At 44.1% G+C, this 23528-nt stretch overlaps 1 pseudogene; it reads left to right on the top strand.

Moving 5' to 3' along the window:
- The first annotated feature begins 5812 nt into the window (after nt 1-5812).
- Nucleotides 5813-21980, top strand: LOC148106080 (uncharacterized; annotated as a pseudogene).
- The last annotated feature ends 1548 nt before the right edge of the window (nt 21981-23528 follow it).

The following is a 23528-nucleotide window of genomic DNA, read 5'->3' as shown; positions in this document are numbered from 1 at the left end:
ATGCATGCCATGAAAGAGTTCGGGTCTTAGGAGGTTAATGAAGTTTTAACTGAGCTTCTATGACAAAATAGTCTCATCCCAGGATTAATGGAGCTAAAGACAAAAATGAGAAAATGCTGCAGTGAGAAAACAACTACATGAAAGATGAGCGTGAGTAGATATTTGATGTCTTTGTGTTTGATGACTAAAGAAACAGAAACATGCTACAGCTGTGATCAAATCTGTGAAGCAGCTGCTTTTCTCTGCACTCATGTCACAGTTTAACATGCTGTCATTGTTTGCAATCACCTTACGCTGTAATATTAATAACTCTGTGGATTATCTGAAATGCTGTTCATTCGGCATTTCCTTTTGTGGTTGCAGAGAAACCGCAGGAATCTGACCGTGTTTGATTATTGTTGCAATCAAAAAAGTCTGAAACAAAATGCTGAGACACACAAAAAGAAGCGGAGTCTTTCTGTTTTTGAAACTCCTTTATTCATAACACTGCCTCACTCTTTGTTCTGCTCGCTGACATTTCTGAAATGAAAGCTCGCTTCACACCACCTCTGCTTCGCTCTTTTGCTAGTGTCACCTTTTTATTCCCAGCAGGGACAGAATGAAGTGTTTCCCACTTATTCCCACTGTGTGCCCTGCTTTAGCAAGAAGAATTCATGCTCGGGTTTTGGACTTTTAAATATTTGCTTTTTAAACATTAGATTATTTTTAATTTGTTGCAAAATGAAACAGATTGATTTATTTAAAGTGGAAGGTAATTTATTCATTTTCACAGCTTGTGCCTTTAATTATAGTCCCTGGGCACCACTGACAATCTGTGTTTATGGGAACTACAAGCAAAGTTGCAGCTCAGCGAAACTGAGAAAGTTGTCAGAACTTTATGCAGACTTGTTATCTTAAAAAAGACCCGGTTAGAGCAACTTCCTCAGTGAAGATGTACAGTACTTGGAGCAACTTGATTTTCCTGAGTGAATGATACAGCTGACACATGTGTCGATATGAATCAGCTGACCTGGCTACAGGTCAGAGGATCTGAACCTGCGCTTTAAGCTGAACTGTCAGTTGGTTTTTAAACAGCAGCTGGTTCATGCTGACACTAAACGTCCCTAATGTGAGAGGAGATGCTGAAACTACAACATCCTCCTCTCCTCTCATGAAGGATGCTCCAGTGTCTCCTCTGCTGAAGGAGGTAACAAAGGGGCACTGAAGCTCTTTTCCTTCTTATTTAGAGGATCCAAGTGGCTCAGATATCTAACTCGTGCTAACTGATGCTCAGCTTCCATCACAGCATAGGTTGGTGCCCCGCCTTTGCTTTCTCTTTCTCAGGCTCCTCCCACCTCAAAGAAAATGACCTCACCTGTTTGGGAGTGCGTACAAGTTTCCTGTCTGTCTTCTCCGGGAAGGATACTGCCTCTGACACACTCAGTTTGTATTTGCTGCAATTTAGTTAAAGCCATGTTTATTTTAAAGATCTACATCATTTGCTTTCTTTGATCTATTCTTGTTTTTGACATAGAAAACATGATTTCTGTGAGGATCTGAAATCTTTATCATGTCCTTTATCACGTGAATAACACACACGGCACAGCTCCCAGGATCAGCAGATGACCTTTAGCTTTTAAATGTATTACGTTTCCTCTTCACTTCAAATGTGCTTCCTGGTTTGTCTCACCTGTGGATATTTTACCTGCATTGATGAGACAGAACTTTTAATTTTGGAGGAGGCCAACAGCCCTGATCCATCACCTCTGGCGTGTGGGACTTGCAAAACTCGAGGCACATTCTCTGAATCGTGTCAACACATTTTAAGGTTTTCACTTTGCAGCATTAAAGGACGTGCAGGAAGGTCGGGCTGTAGTTAGGGACCTGATTAAAATAGAAGATCATCTGCTCTTTAAATGTTATCGTACTCGGGACGCTCACGGACGCTCCTCTGCAGACGTGCGTGAGTACATGTCACAAGTCGTGTGTCACATGTTCAAACGATTACTTGGACGGACAATGCGTTTACGTGAAGCCTGCTGGCAGACAGTCTCTCTGGAAGCAGGAACAGCTGTGTAGGTGTTTCAGGCACTGCTGAGGACAATGGAGAGCACAGAGAAGCAGACTTAGGGCCTAATTTCTGAACGTTTTTCCAGGCAGTAACGCAGAGCCTCCTGTGACCTCTGAAAGGTCACCAACAGGATGGCTCGTGGCTCCGCTCTCTTCAGAGCTTCAGACTTTTGTTCTTACCTTTCCTCGGTGTAATTTCGCCCACCGCGCTGTCTCAAAGCAGCTACTGTTTCACCCATTATGCTCCCTCGGCTTCGACTTTTCCCACTAACACAAATATTTTCATTGTTAGGAGCAATCATTTTCTGAGGAGGGGGAGGGGGGGAGAGTTTGACAGAGCCCAGAGCTTCACGTGTGACTGAGTGCTGGTAAGAGGAGACTTCCACTCGGAGGCCTCTTCAAACTTAGTTTGACTTCTTTCTCCAAAAGTTCTCAAAGTCTGATTACTGCAGAAGTATTTTGGTCTCTGAATGTCTTCGCAAACACCATCTGTGCCACGTAGGTGGCGAGAGGTAGAAAGCTGAATTGTTGCATTTATATTTTTCCAGTTTTTCCTCACAGGGAGAAGATGATTGGGACTGATGACTCACATTTACATACTGTTGCCACAAAGCTCAGCGTGATGCCTCTTTCAGACGCCTGATTTGATTCGCTGTACCTTTTTACTCTGTCTGCTTTCTTTCAGCCTATTTTCATTCTCACGTTCTCTTTAAACAATCAAAGACCTATTTCTTCCACCTTTTAATTACTGTGGCTCATTCTTCAAATAATCCCAAAACTTTTTAAACTCCAAACTTTTGATGAAAGAAAGAAGAAGCCATGTTTAGATAAATTCAAAGATCGATAAACTTGGACTCACCCAATGGTGATATCAGTGCATAGAAACAGGAGCGAAGATTAAAGACATTTAAGAAGAAAAGTTGCTGTATTTGTTGTAAAAGTAAGATGAGCTCAACATGAAAACAAAATCAAATAAAATGACAGCTGTAAAAACTGCATCAGTGTCCACCAGGCTCAGGAACTGTCACTTTATCAGCAGGCTTCATTCATGTGCCACATTCTCTTTGTGTTGCTCAGACCTGTACTCTAGATCTCTGTTAGCACCTGAAGGTGTCATTGTGAATGTGTTTGAATGCTGCTGGCTGTTCTTGTTCAATTCTTCTCCCTCTGCTCTGATTAAGTGACCTGATCTGACTTTGTAAGCCGCCGCTGTCAGAGCTGACTCCAGCTTTACACACAGAGTGGACCAGCTGTGACTCTAACAGGGAACAACTTTTAGCCAAAATCTGAGAAGTGCTCATTAAAGGCTGAAGTGGACCAGAGAGCCAGACTGAACCTGCTGAAACATCAGGAAAACAAAAAGTGATGAAGGACAGTTACTGCATGGAAACATTAAGAGCCTGGGGCTTGGAGTGGGCACGGTGCACTACTTCTACCGCTGCCTACGATCTTATCATCCACAATAAAATGTTGTGGGTCATGGCAGGATGGAGGAGTGTAGACAAAACCGCTTTAAAGAGCAGACCGGGCAGGGTTTGTCGGCTGGAGCAGAGTGGACTGTCTTAGCTGTGGTCTGGAGGTAAAGTAGTTCCACCATGAGGGAGGAGAGCAGAGGCACTGAACTGGGAAACAGTAATCTGAGGAACATGAGCAAGGCAGACTGTAAGAGGGAAAGGATATTGGGAAGGTAGGTGACTGCATGGAGGGAGACACAGCATGCGACCAACCAAGATGAACTGCAAACAGACCTTCAGGGGGTCTCGGGTTGGTACCACCGATCCTTAAATGTTGCACCCCAAGCTCAGATTAAACATTAAGCACAGGCTCTTCCTCACAGACCTTGAATATGACCCCATCCACGAGCTGGTCAATGACTCCTCTTTACCGAAAGCCACGAAGGCTGTTTGGTAAAATATTTATCAGTGCAGAGTGGACTGTAGCTGCTAGATAAACTTTCCACCAGCAGCATAGTAGCAGTGGTTGATTTAAAGAAGTCAGTCAGAGGAAAAGAATTTAATTCAGCTCTAACACGCGTGTAAAATCCCACAATTAAACTCAAAGTGACATCGGCTCCGTGCTGTGCACTCATAAATCAGGCTCCCTGCATCCTCTGTGATGGTGCCAAAGCTGTGTTTGTGTGTCTGAGCTGCTGGATGATGACACATACATCTAATTTATGTCCCGACGAGCTTCATTCTTCCTCCCACGTCACACCTGCAAACAAACATTAATAAAGTGCCTGTTGGTGAAAGAAGCGTGAGCTGAAATCAATAAGATTTCCAATCGACTGTCACCCTCATTTCCTCTTCTGACTCTGTCTTAGCCGGGCTGCGCCTGTATGGAGTAATTTAGCCGTAGACAAACATTTTCTGACAGCTTTATTTTCTGCTCTGTGACAAAATTCTGCATATTTTCTTACATGATTCATATAGCTCAGATGGTGTATCGGTATTCTACAAAAAACACAGGATACTTGTAAGGTTTAAACCATTTAATACCTTTTATATTCACACAGACTGCTGCTAAATCACAAAGGAGTTGAATTTGAGATTTGTTTATTTTCAAAGCCAAGACAGAACAGCCACATTCCTGTTTTTTTCTTAGACAGATGAAAATCTCCAGAGTCCACGCTGTCTCTGTCTGCTGGGTCCACTTCGCTTTAAACGCACACTTTGGAAGTCCTGGCTTTTCCAAACCAGATGTACTGGATGTCATTTAAAACCATGAAATAAGACGGAGACACTGTTCCCTGACTCAGCCTCCACGAAGACCCAACCTTTCTTTAGAGGTTTATGAAGTAAAGCGTGTGATAGGTGGAAATTTGAGCCACATATGAACAACGTGCTATGCTTCAGATAAGCATATAGTTAGAGCTGGGTCAGGTGACCCTGAATCCTCCCTTAAATATGAGATTCCCATGATGCACTGGGTGTATGAGGTAAATGCAGAAAAGCAGAAATAAGCGTCTTGCTAAACTATAAAAACAGGAACTTGCAATAGGTCTCAATAGGTCTCAAATGCACATTTAAAGGTGTGAAGTCCTGCACTTTAAAAGAAACAGAACACGGTGCTTTCCAAATGTATAACATAGCTCATCTCTGGACTAAGCTGCACTCTAAATAAAGAAATCACATTTTGTCAGCAGAGACGCAGATAAAGGAAATGTTAGAAGGTTGAAAATAAATCCTCTGACTTTCTTGTCATGGTCCTGGGTCGGTGACCCAGCGCTTTAAGTTGATTATTATCACTTTTCTAGTTTATTCTGATTTTGTATTTGTTCTTAGGGTTTGAGTTGTGTGTTTCTATCATCCCTACCTGTGTCTCTCCTCTGCATTCTGATCGTGTCCCCAGTTGGTTGTGTAAAACAGTCTGTGTGTTTCCTGTTTTACTTTGTAGGGTTGTGTCTCGTTATGTCCATTAGTTCCAGCTGTGTCCCCGCCTGTCTGCCATTTCCTACTTACCTGGTGTGTGTATTTATAGTGCGTGTCTGCCTGTGCTCCTTGTTGGCTCGTCTGTGTTTCTTGGTATCCTGCTCCTTAGTCTGCGGCGCTCTGCTCTGCTAAGATTTCAGGTTTGGTCTTTAGTTTCTCCCAGTTTAGGTTTCCGTTAGCAATTTCTCACGCTTCGTTGCCTGTTTCTGCCACTGCCACCTTGTAAATAAACTCACTCATATCATCAGTCGGCTGTATGCATTTTGGGTCCTCCTTTTCCTCCACACCACACGGCTCACCCCGCCAGCCGTGACAGTACGAGCCGACCAAACATGGACCCAGCAGCATCCGCACCTTCCCAGGAGTTTCGGGAGGAATTGACTCCGTTTCGAGGTTGGTTAACCTGTGGCTTGAACATGAGGGAGAGGAATTTCTCCGCGCTGTAGAAGCCAGGCTACAGCAGCTAATTTCTGCTCACTCACACATTTCATACTTAACGAACTTCACCTTCACCCTCCAGCTGCTACCGCTTCCCGACCCAGCCCGGCGGTGAATGTTTTGCACTGCCCGCCGGGCAATCTGCGGCCCGGCCCGCCGGATGAGGAATTACCCGGTCGGTCGGAGCTATCCCCGAGAAGGAAGCGACGTTCACGCCGCCGCCGCCCATCGCCACAGCCGGGTCCCGAGACCTCTGAGTTGCCGGTTGTGGTGAGTGGAAAAGACACTCTTTCTGTTTCGCCAGACCTTGTGACTGTTTATACCGGGGCTGTGTTTTTTGAGTCAGCTGCCCAGCCGGTAGCTCAGTTAGCTGCCCAGCAGCCACTAGCTCAGTTAGCCGCTCAGTCGTCACCTCCGTCACATTCAGCCTCACGACCCATAGCTCAGTCGTTACCACAGCCAGACTTATTACAAACTAAGTTACAATCCATAGCCCAGTCAATAGCTCAGTTGGTAGAAGACTCATCAGCCTTATCATCAGCTCAGCCACCTATTCAGCCATCATCTTCACCGACTCCTCCGGTACAGCAAGCCATGACAGGCCAACCCATAAAGGACAGGTCAACAACTTCCTATTCTAAGCAGAGAGACAAACCTAATAACTACAAAAACATTCCTCAAGAGCTGGACAGTTCTGAGACTGAGACCCACTCCCCAGAGGCTGGGTTTCAGCCCCCAGCAGACTCTGGACCCCTGGAGGTTAAGAAGCCAGCTGAGGACTGCACCCGGCTGTCGCTGCCTGAGCTGGGTCAATGCTCGGTGCAGCTGCAGTCTGCCTTGTGTTTGCCAGAGGCCCGTGCGCCTGCTGGTTCTGTTCTGTGCCTGCCAGGGGCCCCTGTGCCCACTGGTCCTGAGACTGTTCTCGCTGGAGGGCCCGAGGAGCCCGTCCAGCCCCAAGACTCGTCAGCTGGAGGTTCAGGAGAACCTAGCCAGCTTCTTGCCTCGTCAGCTGGAGGGCCTGAGGAGCCCGTCCAGCTGCAGCCTCTCCTTCCGCCTCGCCAGCTGCAGCCTCATCATCAGCCTCGCCAGCTGCAGCCTCTGCTTCCGCCTCGCCAGCTGCAGCCTCTGCTTCCGCCTCGCCAGCTGCAGCCTCTGCTTCCGCCTCGCCAGCTGCAGCCTCTGCTTCCGCCTCGCCAGCTGCAGCCTCTGCTTCCGCATCGTCTGGTGCTGCGGGGGCCACGCCACCTTCAGGTCCCAAACTGCCGCCTCGATGTCGGCGGTCATCTGCCAGGCCGCTTGTTGGGCGTCATCGTCGATATGGACGACCTCCCAAACGCCGCCGCTACCTTCCGCGCGGCCGGCCTCCGGACTTGTGTCGCCGCCGCCGTTGCCGTCCGCACGGTCGGCCGCCTGAACTGTTTCCCCCGTCGCCGCCGCTGCCGTCCGCACGGTCGGCTGCCTGAACTGTTTCCCCCGTCGCCGCCGCTGCCTTCCGCGCGGTCTGCTTTTGGATCTGTGTCGCCAACGTGGCCGGCCTCAGAAGATGAATTGTCCTGGACTTCTGCGTTGTCAGCCTCCGGGCCGGCCTCCTGAACTGTGTTTTTGTTCTTGGACTCCAGCGGGTGTTTGTGTTTTGGACAATTCGCTTGGTTCGCTGGTGCTTGGTTTTTGTTCGGTGTTGTTCAGCTGTGTCCCCGCCTGTCTGCCATTTCCTACTTACCTGGTGTGTGTATTTATAGTGAGTGTCTGCCTGTGCTCCTCGTCGGCTCGTCTGTGTTTCTTGGTATCCTGCTCCTTAGTCTGCGTCTCTCTGCTCTGCTCTCTGTTTCGTTAAGATTTCAGGTTTGCTCTTTAGTTTCTCCCAGTTTAGGTTTCCGTTAGCAATTTCTCACGCTTCGTTGCCTGTTTCTGCCACTGCCACCTTGTAAATAAACTCTCACTCATATCATCAGTCGGCTGTATGCATTTTGGGTCCTCCTTTTCCTCCACACCACACGGCTCACCCCGCCAGCCGTGACATTTCTGGCTTTTTCTTCAGAATGATAGCCATATTAGGACACAAAGGCAATGATTATATATCTATATATTATAGCACAAATGACAATATAAAAAATATCAATTGCTACAGTTTATACGCTTCTCTGCATTTAATCATTAGTGATTATTAATCTCTGGCTCTCTTTCACAGCATGCCTTTGTCCTGCCTTCCCCTCCCCACTCCTAATGGCATGTAGAAGAAAAAAGACATTTTTTTTTTTTAGAGGATTTTGCAGTTTCTGTCATGTGAGGCAGGCCAGGATGAAGGACCCAAATGCAGAACTTGTAGACAGACTCAAAATGGCAGCTTTATTGGTGGGGAAAAAAACTCTAATACAGAAAACTAAACCAAGAACAAGAAACGAGAAACTCAAACCAAAAAATTAAGAAACCAGGGAACTAAACTGGGAAATACCAGGAGCACAGAGGAAACACACTGTGAGGGTACGACACAACAAAGGGCACAGGAAAACACGGGGCGTAAATACAGAAGGGAGTAACAAGGGAATGGGAGACAGGAGGCAAACGCAGCTGGGACTAATCTGGCATAACGAGACGAGGGGGAAGAAAAACTCAAAACACTGAACACAGGACGCGAGTCTATCAAAGTAAAACAGGAAACACAAAACAGTCATGAAATTTAAAGTGCTCCTGTGAAAATACAATAAATCTGAAATCACAGATTCAGTCAAGAAAAGTCCAAAGTTTGAAATTATGTCTCTATGATAAAGTTCGGTTCAGAGGGATGGCTCCGCAGTGGCCTGGGTCTGTTCACCATTAAAGTAAATGGGGTAGAAATGCGTACGTTTTTGTGAAACTGATAAAAACTGTACGACAAATCATTCCCAAAATGATGAAATGGTTTCGTGGCTCTCTGCGTTGGCCCCATGAGAACTGCTTATCCATCCTTCCAGAGTGCGCGGCAGGAAGATCGGCCCTCCGCTGGTCGACGAGGGACGACTGACTCGTAAGCATCAATGTTTGGCGGGAGTCACTAGGTCAAGCGGACACGACCCATAATGCATTAGTGTTTGTACTGTGGCAGCGCAGGTATACGATGTTAGCCACTAATCAGACATGAGAGGATGGTTTCTGATCCAGCTGCTGCTCTTTACTTTATCCCGGAGGCACTCGGCTCTTTGGATTCTGTGCGCTGACCTCTGAGCTAGTTATTGCTGCAGACTGCATTAATGCTGCTTCATAAATTAGGAAAACACAGGCTGGACTTTAACCAATAAAGGCATCATTCAACAAGAGCAAACGGGCCTGCTGGAGCTCTCTGAGCTGCATGCTGTGCTCTGACTCAGCATTAATACTACAAGCTCATTGATCTCAGATCAATCATGGCCAGATAATGACAGTATATTTTTGCAGGGATGTGATCCGAAACTTGCCACACCTGCAGCTGTAAGTGCAAACTCACCAAATAAAATTCAGAGGCTTTATGTTGTGAGGAATGTTCTTACATATGTTCTTCCTCTTTGTTTTCCACATCCCAGCTGACTGGTGAAGCCATGCACAGATTTGCCTTCACACTTTGAATGTTTTCAGGTACAGGTGCACAGAGTACACAGGATCGCGTCCAGATTTGGTGCTGACACAGACCTGATGGGTTTCAGCTCAGCGGGGTGTTTTTCTGTGAGCATCAGTGTGAATAACTGCAGCAGCTTCATGTCTGTGATGCAGAGCAGCAGAAGCTACTCATTTACTACAGGAAACTTCAGAAGTGCATTCCGGGTAAACCTTCAGGCTCATACCAGCAGATAGGATAGGTGTGTGTTAAGAACAAGTGAGAGGATCTGAAACTTCTCTCTTTCATCGTACTCCTACTTCGTACTTCTCTCTTTCTCTTTCCTGAAACTTCTCTCTTAATTTCAGTCTCTTCTGAGACTGAAATTAAAAGTCTGAATGTAGCTGGCCACCAAACTGAATGGAGCCTCTGGGTTATGCACCTCAAACAGGCAGGGTAAATGTAATCATATCTCCTGAATGCAGTCAGAGACATGAGAGGTGGAGGTATAAAGTGGGCCTGACTAATGGAGCCATGTTAAAGGACTGCTGTGCACACCAGGCTGAAATAAACTGATCTATTCCCAGCTGTAATCAATTCTGTGATCCTCACCAAGAATGAAACATGTCATCCTTCAAATGTCATGTAAAAATGAACCGCAGCGTCCCATCACATCAGTGCTGAGCTGACAGTAAGACTGTGGTGTGAATGGATGTTTAATACGACTCACTAATGCTACTAAACACTGGGAGGAGTGTCCAGTCTCCTCCGGTCTCCCCCGGTCCCTCCCATAACTGCTCAGTGTGTGGGTAACAGCTGATGGCTTCATGTCCTCCCTGCTCTCATCTGCTTCTCACACTTTTCCTCCCATCTTTTATTTTGTCTCTATATCTCTGTAGAAACATCTTTTGTCTTCTTTCCCATTTAAAATAGATTCATTTCTTCCCGAGTGTGTGGGTGAGATGACCCAAGGCCACCACAGTCTCTGCAGGAATAACCCTGGTTCCTGAAATCTGAAAGGTTTGCATAAACCAGGAGATGTTGCAGAACCTTCCGAACATAATGAAACCCTTCAGTGTGACGACAGCAGTAACATTCACACGCAGTGGTTCTGTGAGGATTTTCTACCACACGGTGGTCCTCAGACTTTCCTGAGACTTAAAGAAGCAGGGTTGGAGAATGATTCTGTGTGTTGTTGTTCTGCAGCTGGTAATGATTTTGCTGTTTCCCGCACCTCATTTTATATTCTACCAACTGGAAATCACCTGCAGGGAACTCAAGGAAAAAAAGGTTCAAATGTAATCAGGAAAACACAACTCTGAGTGAGTCTTCTTCTTTTTTATGTGTTCAGGTAAAACCCGAGCTTGTTTTTGAGGTGTGACATGGAGCTCCGATGATTTTTGATATGTTTGCTGATTATTTTCTTGATTCATTGTTTGATGGACAGAAAATACTTGAGGACAAATCCTTTAAATGTGCTCAGCACATATTTACTTTTCTCTCTTTAGCTGCTCGCTGTGCCATTTCTCACCCAGCTTATCTGCATCTGTCAGTCATTTGCTGGTGGAAATTTCACGTACAGCTGTCTGTTGCTTATCTGAGCATTTACAATTATGGAGATCATCCAGATTTAATTAAATGGCACCTGAAGGACAGCACTGAGGTTTGAATTGGAACCATTGAAAAACAACATAATTAAGACAGAAGATTGATTTGACCACAGAGCGTAAGCGTTACCTCGCAGCTGGATGAGGAGAAAACCTTCTGGTCACGAGAATGACTTATTTAGATATTTACATAATGGTTTGTTTAGTCTTTTTTTAATTGAAGAAATAATTCACCTCAAGGCCAGAGCTCAGAAAAAATAAAATCATGGAGAACTTAATTAGGGTTTAGGAAGAATTAAGTCTCGAGTCCAGAGGAGAGCTGAGGCAGAGCGCCAGTGGGGACATTTGGACCAGGCAGCTGGTGGATTAACGAGCAGCCCGGCCACAGAAACAGTCCCAGCGGGCCGGGACTGGATCAGCGGCTGGAGGAGATTGAACACAGTGAGAAAGTTTCAAAAAAATGTGACAGAGCAGCTCAGTCAACAACAGTCATGAAGAACACGAAGGCACACCTGATTCCACTCATGCAATCAGCTCAGAAACCCACTCACAGTTAGCAGTCCTTATGCATTCAGGTTATTAGATCTTTATAAGTGATTCTACTAAAGGACTGCATGAAGGTAGTTTTGTACTAATAAAAAAAGAACGAAGTGCAAAAATCTCCTCCATTGTTTCAGTGAAATGATTAATTATTAGTAGAAGGCTGCAGACTGCAAATATTCATCAAATACGTTTCCCATAAAACAGTAAGAGTCACGATTTAAAGTGAGCAGGTGTGCTTTGGGCAGGGCTACAAATGAAGGTGAGGTCAATCTGCAAAAACAGCCCATCAGTGTGCATTTGTCCGTATTTATTCCCAAACATGTTCCCTCAGGTGACACTCAGTGTTGAACCATGTCAGACTGCGCTCTGATTGGCCAGTTTAACCCACCAGCCTGGCTGCTGAAGCACTCACAAACTGACCATAATCATGACAAACAGAATGAACTGCAGCAGTCATGATCCTCATTTGTCCTGATGAGTTTACGGTCTTTATGCCTCCCACAAATCCTGCGTTGGTTCCAGAGGATGTTCGCCCACTGAGCCCGAACCTGCTGGTAGTGGAGGCATGTGTGTGACATGGAGGGGAGTTCAGGCCGTTTCCTGGCACAGAACAGGGCTGCATGTACCCACAGACTCTAACATTTGGTCAAGATAAGTTTGTTGTGTTTCTTGTTATTTTGAGGTATTTGATGGATGAAGTGCATTAAATTTTCATCACCATCACAGTGATGGCAGGCCTGAGGTTTCTCCTCTTTCCCCCTTCTTTCTTTCTCATCCTCTCACTCTCTCTACTTTCTACTCTTAGGTGGAGTTGTGGGCTGGTTCTGCTAACCGGCACACCTGTGGGTGGAGCTAACCAGTTCCCAGATGCTTGCCTTCGCACCTGTTCTGCATCCACCATCACCTCACGTATTTAAGGAGTCTTTTCCCTTGTCTTTGAGTTTTGTGCTCTTTAATCCCGCTCTCACGGTTGTTCTCTGGTAACTGCTGCTGGGCTCCTCTGTACCTTTTACCTGCCTGCTCTCCACCTGTCTTGAATCACATCTGCAGTTACCTGCTCATGAATGACACTTTAGCTTCACCAGTAAAACCTGTGACACTGAGCCGAATCTTTGGCTAAGCATGACACTCACAGTTCTGAAATGATGCCACCTAACTGGTCAGTACCAGATTTGTTTCTCTGGAGGATCTCAGCAGAATGATAGCATCACGTGCTGCTGAGGATCATAGCGATATCATTTGTTTTGCATCAGGAAAAAGGAGCAGATTACCCAAACTGGATTTGTTTCACAGTGACAGAAAATAGAACCAGAGGACGGAGGACGACCCCATCATAAGGATTACTTATAAAGGACTCAAAGCTAATGAGGATGCATGGTTGAGATATTAAGTCTGGACTGAAGCAGAGGAGCATGCGGCATGTATGGAGAAAAGAGTAATTATGAATCTGTTGCATGAGACATCACATAAGTAATTATCTCTGTTATCGCTCTGATAATGAAGCCTAGTTTCCTCAGCAGGGAGTAAAATGAGACGCGACTGCACGTCCATCAGCTCTGACATTTAACAGAAGTGACTCACAGTATAACTTGATTACAGGCATGCACACTCCCTCAGAGACCTTTATTCGAGAGGACAGAAGCAGTCTGAGGGGCGTGGATGTCTCTGAGGAGGGTGACAGACATCACTCGCTGCTGTCATCTAGTAAATGTCACTTTGATTGCTGTCCTTTAAGAAAGAGGACTTCTGAACCTCGTGGGTCACACAGCACAGAGCGTGTTAACACGGAGTGTTAGTGCGGTTTCTAAATGTCAGCGATTAACCTGAAGTCTCTGATATTCTGACACTAAAGGGATTTATGATGTTGGATCAAAGAGATGGAGATAGAGGCAGAATGACCAGGAGGTAACGAAGGCAAAAAGATCAATACCAGCATACCATGAGAGAGGAAGAACCTCAAAGATAATGAGGTTCTTCCTCATTATTAAGGAAGGACTGAATCATAAAAGTTACACACTGATCCGTGTCTGCATCTTCCACTTCCGCATCTTCCAAAACAGGTCTGAGAGACTTTTTGTTTTCTTTCAGAGGAGGGCAAGATATCACTTGTCTTATCCATCCGTCCGTCTGTCAGTGAGTGATTTATCTGAAGTCAGGTTGCCGTGGCAGCAAGCTAAGCAAAAGGGAGGCATCCTAACTAGATGTCCGTAGTCATTAAAAAAAGTTAAATTAGCGCCGGTCTTGGACTACGCAATATTTTGTGTAGTGTAGTGACTGTGTCACATTAGATCAGCGGTCCCCAACCTTTTTTGCGCCACGGACCGGTTTATGCCCAACAATATTTTCACGGACCAGCCTTTAAGGTGTCGCGGATAAATACAACAAAATAAAACTAGTACCGGTACCGAAAAAAAGAAGATCTATTCATAGCACACGTGAAAAGACCCAGGAAAACCGAGTAAACGATAAAAACGATAACAAAATAACGCTGAAAACCAATAAAAACCCTGAAAACTATACATTTCACACCTGAGCCTCAACTCTCGCGGCCCGGTACCAAACGACTCACGGACGGTCATAACCCACCAGCCAGGCTGGTGGGTTACCGGTCCGAGGCCCGGGGGTTGGGGACTGCTGCATTAGATGATTACTGTCACACTGTTTGAGGCCCTGGTGTGACAGCAGATTAGATTTTATCCTGACCTGATCAGAGGCAGCAGGTCTTCATTTACACGCCACATACAGACAGAAACAGATAGAAACAGAAGAGCTGTGGATGGAAGCTGTCCTGTGGAGGAAGAGGATGAGGCCGGGCAGCGTGACCGACATTCACGTGTTTTAAATTAAAAAGGATCTCAGACTTCACATCTCTCGTTCCAGAATCACTATCGAGTCACATGATATAATGTGTGTGTGTGTGTGTGTGTAAGCTTGTGACACGTTAAACTGTGTCACACCACACGGTGTGTGCTGGAGTTAAAAATGAACATCCTGACCACATATGGGATGGAATTCACCTTCACCTGATATAAAATAACCTCTGAGGCTCTCCGTTAACCAATTACACAAAATACACCGAACTAATCACAAAGCATGATCACAGGTTAGTGACACACACATTACTGACACATTGTGCACAGTTCCTGTTTTTGTTCCCGAGCTGAACTGCGTCTGCTGGATTGGGTCATAGCTGGGCTGATATTCTCCTGCACTGGTTGTCATAAATTAACAGCAGGGGCTTTGGGCTGTTTGCACTTATAGATATGCGTAGCATGGATCCTCCGTCCCTTCAAAATGATCAAGGACTTCATTTTGTACCAAAGTATCTGAGTTTTTACTCGTAGTCTGCTGAAATAAATCAAAATTTGTAACCAATGTGCTCAGCAAGTCCAGGAGGCAGGAGAAACACTGAGAGTATATTTGAAGATAGATCACGCTGTCACAGTTCATGATTCTTATCCAAAGTTACCCTCACAGAGGGTTTGAAATGCACACCGAGGAAAAGCAGGCGAGCAGATTTGTCATGTTTTCAGCTAAAACAGCAGCACTTACTGCCAGCATGGCACGCTGTCAGGTGACAGACGAGCAGCTACAACCAGAAGGCAAACACAGACTGAAGTGCAAGAACAGGCAGAGCAGCTGAAGTTCATACTGCTGCAGGAGGCTACACACAACCTCCCACATCCAAACACATGCACAGAGGGGAGATGGTTGCCACAGATGGAGTTCTTAGTGTTTAACCAACTCCATCCATAGACAGGTGTACAGGTGCTTCACACAGACATCCGTTAATTACTAACTGATCCAAAACTGCTCCAGTGGGCATAAAGCATTTCCCCTGGTAAAGCTGTTATGAAGAGGGGGAAGCTCCAGAGACTAGAACAGCCTGCAAACATCTGGCACCAGCCTCAGGTGGACTTTTTAGGAGTACAGCTGTGGTTGGCTCCACTTTGGCTTCATTTTTCAGCCCTGAGGGTTCATTGGATCAAAACTTCTGTTTGAGTTTGTTTTTCTTTTTTGTGTTGTGTTTGTGCATCCCAAATACATAAAATAACAAAACACAACATATAAAAAAAAGCTGGTCAAAAATGCAGGTTTGGCTTAAAAAGCATGAATTTTTCAGTCACATCATCATCTTTCTTTCTCCCAACATGTCAATGTCTTCACTCCAGATGCCCAGCTCTCCATCCTCAGCACATTTCCCAGAGGAGAAGGTGTCTCTCCAGGTTATTCCTGTAGAGTCTCTGGGATTTCATGCTCCTGTATTCTGGTTTATTTCCCCTCAGATAATATTCCTTTTCTTTTCTTTTTGGGATACTTTTCTGCGTTTCCCTCAGTTTGGGTATCATCCTGTTATCTTCAGTGGTTTAACCCTCGTCTGTTATCTTTGATCACAAACAACAAATAATTCAGTGCAGACACTGGATGGTTTTTGGAAGCCCTCCAGAGCTTTGGATTGTGAGTGATGGAGTTTTGGATGTGGTCTGAGTGGAAAGCCTGTCTCTGTAATGCTGCTCTCAGCAGAACTGCCTTACCACACAGGCCGGCACGTCAGCGCTTCTTTCCTGGTGTCAATCCCAGGAATAATGAGAGCTGGTTATCACTATAACAGCAAACACACAATCATCATCATCATCACAGCATTCCCGAAGCTCAGCCCCAGCCCACAGAACCAGAGAGGAGGCTAGAGGGGCAGAAACTGCAAGAAACACATGAAGCTTGTCGTTTGGTAGAAGAAAGATATTTCTAATTATGAAGACTTCCAGCACATGAGGGTTAACATGCAATGATTTCCAATGTGCTTTCAACAGACGTGATATATACTACCATTAAAATTTACTGCAGAACCCCACAATCATGCTGAAGCTTTAACTGGAAAGCTCTGTTGTTGTTCTGGAGGAATGCACTCGGCTTCTGTGAGCCTTACACAGCGGGGGAATGAAGGCTGACAGCATTATTAATGAAGGCTGAGCAGCACTAAAGAGTCGGACAGAGGTTGGGTCAGGGGATAACAGACGGTGAAAATGATAAATTAGAGCTTGGAGCCAACAGGAATGCACAGATAAATCCAGCGGTTGGGACTTTGTGGGGTTTTGAGAGGAGGTGGGGCGCACTTCTTATTACTTCACTTGTTAGGGAATAAAAATGAATCTCACTCACAGTTATTAGCCCGACATAGCAGCCTGTTTTTCACCTGCAATATTAATAATAAATCCCTCCCATCAGACGCCTTTCAAAACACTCGAGGCTCGAGGCCACCTTACAACACAAAACAGCAATTCAATTTTATTTACAGCGCCAAATAACAACAGTCACCTCAAGGCACTTTATATTGCAAGGTAGACTTTGCAAGCTCCTTTCAATTCAATTCAATTCAATTCAATTCAATTTTATTTATATAGCGCCAAATCACAACAAATGTCGCCTCAAGGCGCTTCATAGATACAGAGAAAAGCCCAACAATCATATGACCCCCTATGAGCAAGCACTTTGGCGACAGTGGGAAGGAAAAACTCCCTTTTAACAGGAAGAAACCTCCGGCAGAACCAGGCTCAGGGAGGGGCGGCCATCTGCTGCGACCGGTTGGGGTGAGAGAAGGAAGACAGGATAAAGACATGCTGTGGAAGAGAGACAGAGATTAATAACAGATACGATTCAATACAGAGAGGTCTGTTAATACATAGTGAGTGAGAAAGGTGACTGGAAAGGAAAAACTCAATGCATCATGGGAATCCCCCGGCAGCCTACATCTATTGCAGCATAACTAAGGGAGGATTCAGGGTCACCTGGTCCAGCCCTAACTATATGCTTTAGCAAAAAGGAAAGTTTTAAGCCTAATCTTAAAAGTAGAGATAGTGTCTGTCTCCCGAATCCAAACTGGAAGCTGGTTCCACAGAAGAGGGGCCTGAAAACTGAAGGCTCTCCCTCCCATTCTACTTTTAAATACTCTAGGAACAACAAGTAGGCCTGCAGAGCGAGAGCGAAGTGCTCTAATAGGGTGATATGGTACTACAAGGTCATTAAGACAAGATGGGGCCTGATTATTTAAGACCTTGTATGTGAGGAGCAGGATTTTGAATTCAATTCTGGATTTAACAGGAAGCCAATGAAGGGAAGCCAAAACAGGAGAAATATGCTCTCTCTTTCTAGTCCCTGTCAGTACTCTTGCTGCAGCATTTTGGATTAACTGAAGGCTTTTCAGTGAGTTTTTTGGACATCCTGATAATAATGAATTGCAGTAGTCCAGCCTGGAAGTAATAAATGCATGAACTAGTTTTTCAGCGTCACTCTGAGACAGGATATTTCTAATTTTAGAGATGTTGCGCAAATGGAAGAACGCAGTCTTACATATTTGTTTAATATGTGCGTTGAAGGACATATCCTGGTCAAAAATGACTCCAAGGTTCCTCACAGTGTTACTGGAGGCCAAGGTAATGCCATCCAGAGTAAGAATCTGGTTAGATACCAAATTTCTAAGCTTTTCAGCGCCGAGTACAATGACCTCAGTTTTATCTGAGTTGAGAAGCAGAAAGTTAGTGGCCATCCAAGTCTTTATGTCTTTAAGACATTCCTGCAGTTTAACTAATTGGTGTGTGTTATCTGGCTTCATGGACAGATAGAGCTGGGTGTCATCTGCATAGCAGTGAAAATGTATGCTATGTCTTCTAATGATGCTGCCTAGGGGAAGCATGTATAATGTAAACAGAATTGGTCCTAGCACTGAACCCTGTGGAACTCCATAATTAACCTCAGTGTGTGAAGAGGACTCTCCATTTACATGCACAAATTGGAGTCTATTAGATAGATATGATACAAACCACTGCAGTGCAATACCTGTAATACCTACAGCATGTTCTAATCGCTCTAATAGAATATTATGGTCAACAGTATCGAATGCTGCACTAAGGTCAAGAAGGACAAGCACAGAGATGAGTCCACTGTCAGAGGCCATAAGAAGATCATTTGTAACCTTCACTAAAGCTGTTTCTGTGCTGTGATGAACTCTGAAACCTGACTGAAACTCTTCAAATAAACCATTCCTCTGCAGATGATCTGTTAGCTGTTTGACAACTACTCTTTCAAGGATTTTTGATATGAAAGGAAGGTTGGAGATTGGCCTATAATTAGCTAAGACTGCTGGGTCTAGAGATGGCTTTTTGAGTAAAGGTTTAACTGCAGCCACCTTGAAGGCCTGTGGTACATAGCCGATTATTAGAGATAGGTTGATCATATATAAGATCGAAGAATTAATCAATGGCAGAACTTCTTTGAGCAGTTTTGTAGGAATGGGGTCTAAAAGACACGTTGATGGTTTGGAGGAAGTAATTATTGAAGTTAACTCAGAAAGATCGATTTGAGAAAAAGAGTCTAACTTAACATCAATGGAACTACAAGTAGCTGTAGATAATATTACATCTGTGGGATGATTATTGGTAATTTTTTCTCTAATGATAAAAATTTTATTTGTGAAGAAGTTCATGAAGTCATCACTAGTTAACGTTAAAGGGATGGTTGGCTCAAAAGAGCTCTGGCTTTTTGTCAGCCTGGCTACAGTGCTGAAGAGAAACCTGGGGTTGTTCTTATTTTCTTCAATCAGTGACGAATAGTAAGCTGTTCTGGCTTTGCGGAGGGCTTTCTTATAAAGCAACAAACTATTTCTCCAGGCTAAATGATGATCCTCTAAATTTGTGACACGCCATTTCCTCTCCAGATTACGAGTCGTCTGCTTGAGGGTACGTGTTTGAGAATTATACCACGGGGTCATGTACTTCTGATTAGAGACCTTAGTTTTCACTGGAGCTACAGTATCCAGAGTCGTACGTAGTGAGGAGGTGAAATTATTTGACTCCCTTTTAACAGGAAGAACCCTCCAGCAGAACCAGGCTCAGGGAGGGACGGCCATCTGCCATGAGGTTGGGGTGAGAGAAGGAAGACAGGATAAAAACATGCTGTGGAAGAGATCCAGAGATTAATAACAAGTGTGATTCAATGCCGATCAGGTCTATTAACACATAGTGAGAAACTGGAAGCTGGTTCCACAGAAGAGGGGCATGAAAGCTGAAGGGTCTCCCTCCCATTCTACTTTTAAATACAAGAAGAGTATTAGAAAAGTTTTCAAATCCCAGATTGTAAAACACATAAAACATGATGGTTATAGGTGATATACAGAGGAGAGCAGATGATTTGGGTCCAGCTGATGAAGGCGTAGTGGTGATAAGTAGGGGTGGGGTTTGATTATCGATTTATCGATTAAAATAGATTCTAGCTTGGATAACGTGATATAGATTCATTAAAATCCTGAATCGATTTTTAAATGGAGATTTATTTTGCCTGAAACGGCAGAATCTCAGGTTTAACCTCACAAAATTTCAACAACCACCAAACAGCTAAAACAGTAAATGAGAGCAGGTACACGGATTCTGCACAAAGACATAAACACAGAGCACGGACCCGCAGACGCATCACAATCAGTGAGCTGTCAGCTTTCTCACCCGACGGCAAGTACACGGACACGCGTGATTTTGATGCGTCGGCGGGTCCGCTCTTTGTGTTCACATCTTTTTTGCGCTAGATTCTGAAGCTGCAGGTTTTATCTCTCCAAACAATATTGACTGAACCAGCAGCAAAAGAAGATCCAAACTACGCTTCACATAAACATCGTCATTTGCTGTTTTGCTTGCACCACAATAAAAGCACACTTCATGCACAGCTCTCTCTCTCTCTCTCAGGAACAGTTTCCCATCTAAAAATCTCTGTTTTCTGCATTATTCGCTTGCTTATTACCCACCAGTCTACCATTACAGCGCTGTCAGCAGCTGTTTTTTTTTGTTTGTTTTTTTGTTTTGTTTTTTACTTCCGACAAGAAAGCCTCATTTCTGCTGTTCAATACTGAACAAATTAAAACTTTTTAAAATTATGCAAAATTGCAAAATACTTAGTTGTGTCTCTAATAAAACTTCTGTAACTTTGCTCTGCTTCACTTCAGCAGTATCAGGTAACGTTCAGATGTTGAGTCGTGGTTTTCTTTTGTTTTTGATCTAGTGCAGAATATTTTTAGGGTTATCTGCTATAAAATAAAAAAAACCCAGGACAGGAGAATCTGCTTTATGTTTTTCTGTTTTATCCTCAGTTACTTTGACACAAAGGCATCTGCTGTGAAGCTTACACCTTTGATAAAGTCTCGCAAGTGTCAGCTTTCTTTTTATAGATAGAAAATATGGATATGTACTGATAAGCAGTGTTGGTCAAGTTACTTGAAAAAAGTAATCAGTAATTAATTACTGATTACTTCCCCAAAAAAGTAATTCTGTTACTTTACTGATTACTTATTTTCAAAAGTAATTAATTACTTAGTTACTTAGTTACTTTTTAAAAACATGATTTACAACCTGAATAGGTGATAAAGCGATAGATCTTTCAGTCCAGTTCTACTTTTTCTACATAATCCATCATACAAAATGTAATCAAATGGAAAAGTCTCTTTTTAAAACTTGTTTTGTTAGTTTTAGTCTTTTAACTTTATGCATGAAGCAAAATTTTAATTATATGCACCAGTCTCTGACTGGAAGAAATTAGTTTAACATTTAAACCTATTTTCTGCACATTCCAGCACATAATATATATATATATATATATATATATATTATTTTTATTTATTTTTTTAATTTTTTTAAAAAGAAGTTTTCTTCCCACGCACAGCGGACACTAATGTTTTTGTCACTTTTTACGGAATCAAACTCAAAATAAGGTCAGTACTTCCATGCTTTAAACGCTGCACGCTCATACTCTCTCCCGTACTCGATATATTATCCATTGTTGATCTGCACACAGCTGTTGTCACGAACATCACACTCGCTTACGTCACTGTCATGAGACATTCTCGCAAGAAAATCACGGTTTTAGTAACGCAGTAATGCAGCGTTCCTACGGGAAAGTAACGGTAATCTAATTACCGTTTTTGCAATAGTAATCCCTTACTTTACTCGTTACTTGAAAAAAGTAATCGGATTACAGTAACGCATTACAAGTAAAATTTCGAATCGAATCGGAACCTTGTGAATCAGAATTTAATTGAGTCTAGAAATAAGTGACGATACCCAGCCCTAGTGATAAGTTCCAGAGACGAGACACAGGCTCGGGCATCCATGCGTGGTGTTCAGTCTGAAGTCAGGAGACCAGGGATACGATGAGGATGAAGGGGGGCAAGTCACTGAGAGCATTGAAAGTCGAGGAACAGAGTCTGTTGGCTATGCTGAGGAACACGGGGGTGAATGGGTGCTGTGGGTGGGCATGAACCAGGACGGTGGACCTAAACCGTGGCAGCAAGACGCACATCAGTGTGATGGAGATGTTGTCACACAGTAGCTGTTAAATAGTGGCGGTCTGGCACGTTATACTGATGCCACAGAGTACCAGCAGCTTTGATGAGGTGGTATCTAAAGCTCCAATAGAACAGAACCTGCAGGTCCCCTCACTGAAGGCGTCAGGTGCTGTGATTTTTGTTTTTCATAATCAGAGGGTGACTGCACTAATAGGATGTAATCAATCACATCTGTATACATGTGCATGTTTCACTGTAGCATCGAGTGCAGAAGAATAAAGACAGGAGCCATAAATGTATTTAAATATGAGTAACTAGTCTCTTCATTTTGAGCTTTTTAACATGCAGCATCAGAGCTTCTTTAAATTGCTCTGTCTTTCTGTCGTACTCGAGCTGAATCCCTGCCAGAAATTTTCCTCAGCAATTTCAGCTGAAAGGAGGTTGAATGAAGTCGCTGTTTAGTTTTGATGATGGCAGCGTTTGAATCATTGGCAGTGCTCCCTCTGCAGAGATCACTACATGCTTTTATTCCTCCATTTTTTTTATTTTATTATTTTGTTGCACAGGAGGCTGAGCCCACTCAGACTTGCGAACGCTGCTTCGTTACGTCTTTTGCAGTTAATTAACCAAGTCTGGTGCAGTACATGTGAGCGGGGCTACGCATCACATTACATCTGTGTTTTCCAGTAAGTGCTATCACTCCATGACCTAAACTGCAGTTAAAGATCCTGATTGGATCTGTTTGAAGGACGCCAGGCACCGTGACAGAGTGTTGCGACTGCTGTATACACAGACGTTTGCAACAGCAGCGTTTGTGCAGATGAAGCTCTTCTTTAAGTTCAAGGTTTAATAGTTTGAGCTGCAGCCATGCATCAATTCACCCGCCGTCAATTCCAAACTCTCAAACAAACTTGTGTACATAAAGGACATGCTCAGAGTCCTCGATCGCCCTGTTACATCGTGAACTGAGCTTTAAGACACACTGAACCCTGGATTGTTTGTTTCATTTGTCCAGCCCGGTCCTCTGAAGCGTGGAGATCGCTGCTTTTCTTCACGGAGGGCTGCTGCTTTCAACTCTGACTGGAAATGCTGTGCAAAGTACAATCCGTCCCTGTTCCTCTCTACTTGTTGGTCCAGTAAGACCGTCCTCCTGCATAAAACGGCCCTGTGCTGAATCCTAGCACTTTAGTTTACACGGAGCTCCGGTGCTGCCCAACCCTGAGCTGAGCCAGAGAGTGTAATGGTGAAGCAAAATAGAAGAATTCTAAAACATAACACTGGAAAACAGGAAGAGGCTCAATACGAGTGAAAGACAACAAAAAACTAGAATTGTCAAGAATCCAAACCAGGAATCTAGAAAATAGAACAAACACACAAATCTGAATAAGCGAGACAACCGAACCAGAAACTGAAAATATCTTAACCAAGAATTCAGAACAGAAAAGTCTGTCTTATGAATAAAGACATTTGCTTTATTCAAATATTCATACTGATGTTTTTTTGCTTTTTAAGCGAATGCATGAGCACTTTGTTGGGTACAGCTGTTCACCTGCTTATTCATCCAAATGCCTATGAGCCAAACATATGGCAGT

This window comes from Neolamprologus brichardi, chromosome 2 (assembly GCF_056152115.1).
Source record: "Neolamprologus brichardi isolate AB-2024 chromosome 2, ASM5615211v1, whole genome shotgun sequence".
In the NCBI taxonomy this organism is placed as follows: Eukaryota; Metazoa; Chordata; class Actinopteri; order Cichliformes; family Cichlidae; genus Neolamprologus; species Neolamprologus brichardi.
The sequence above is the reverse complement of the archived record's forward strand: the minus strand, read 5'-3'. Positions and strand labels throughout refer to the sequence as shown.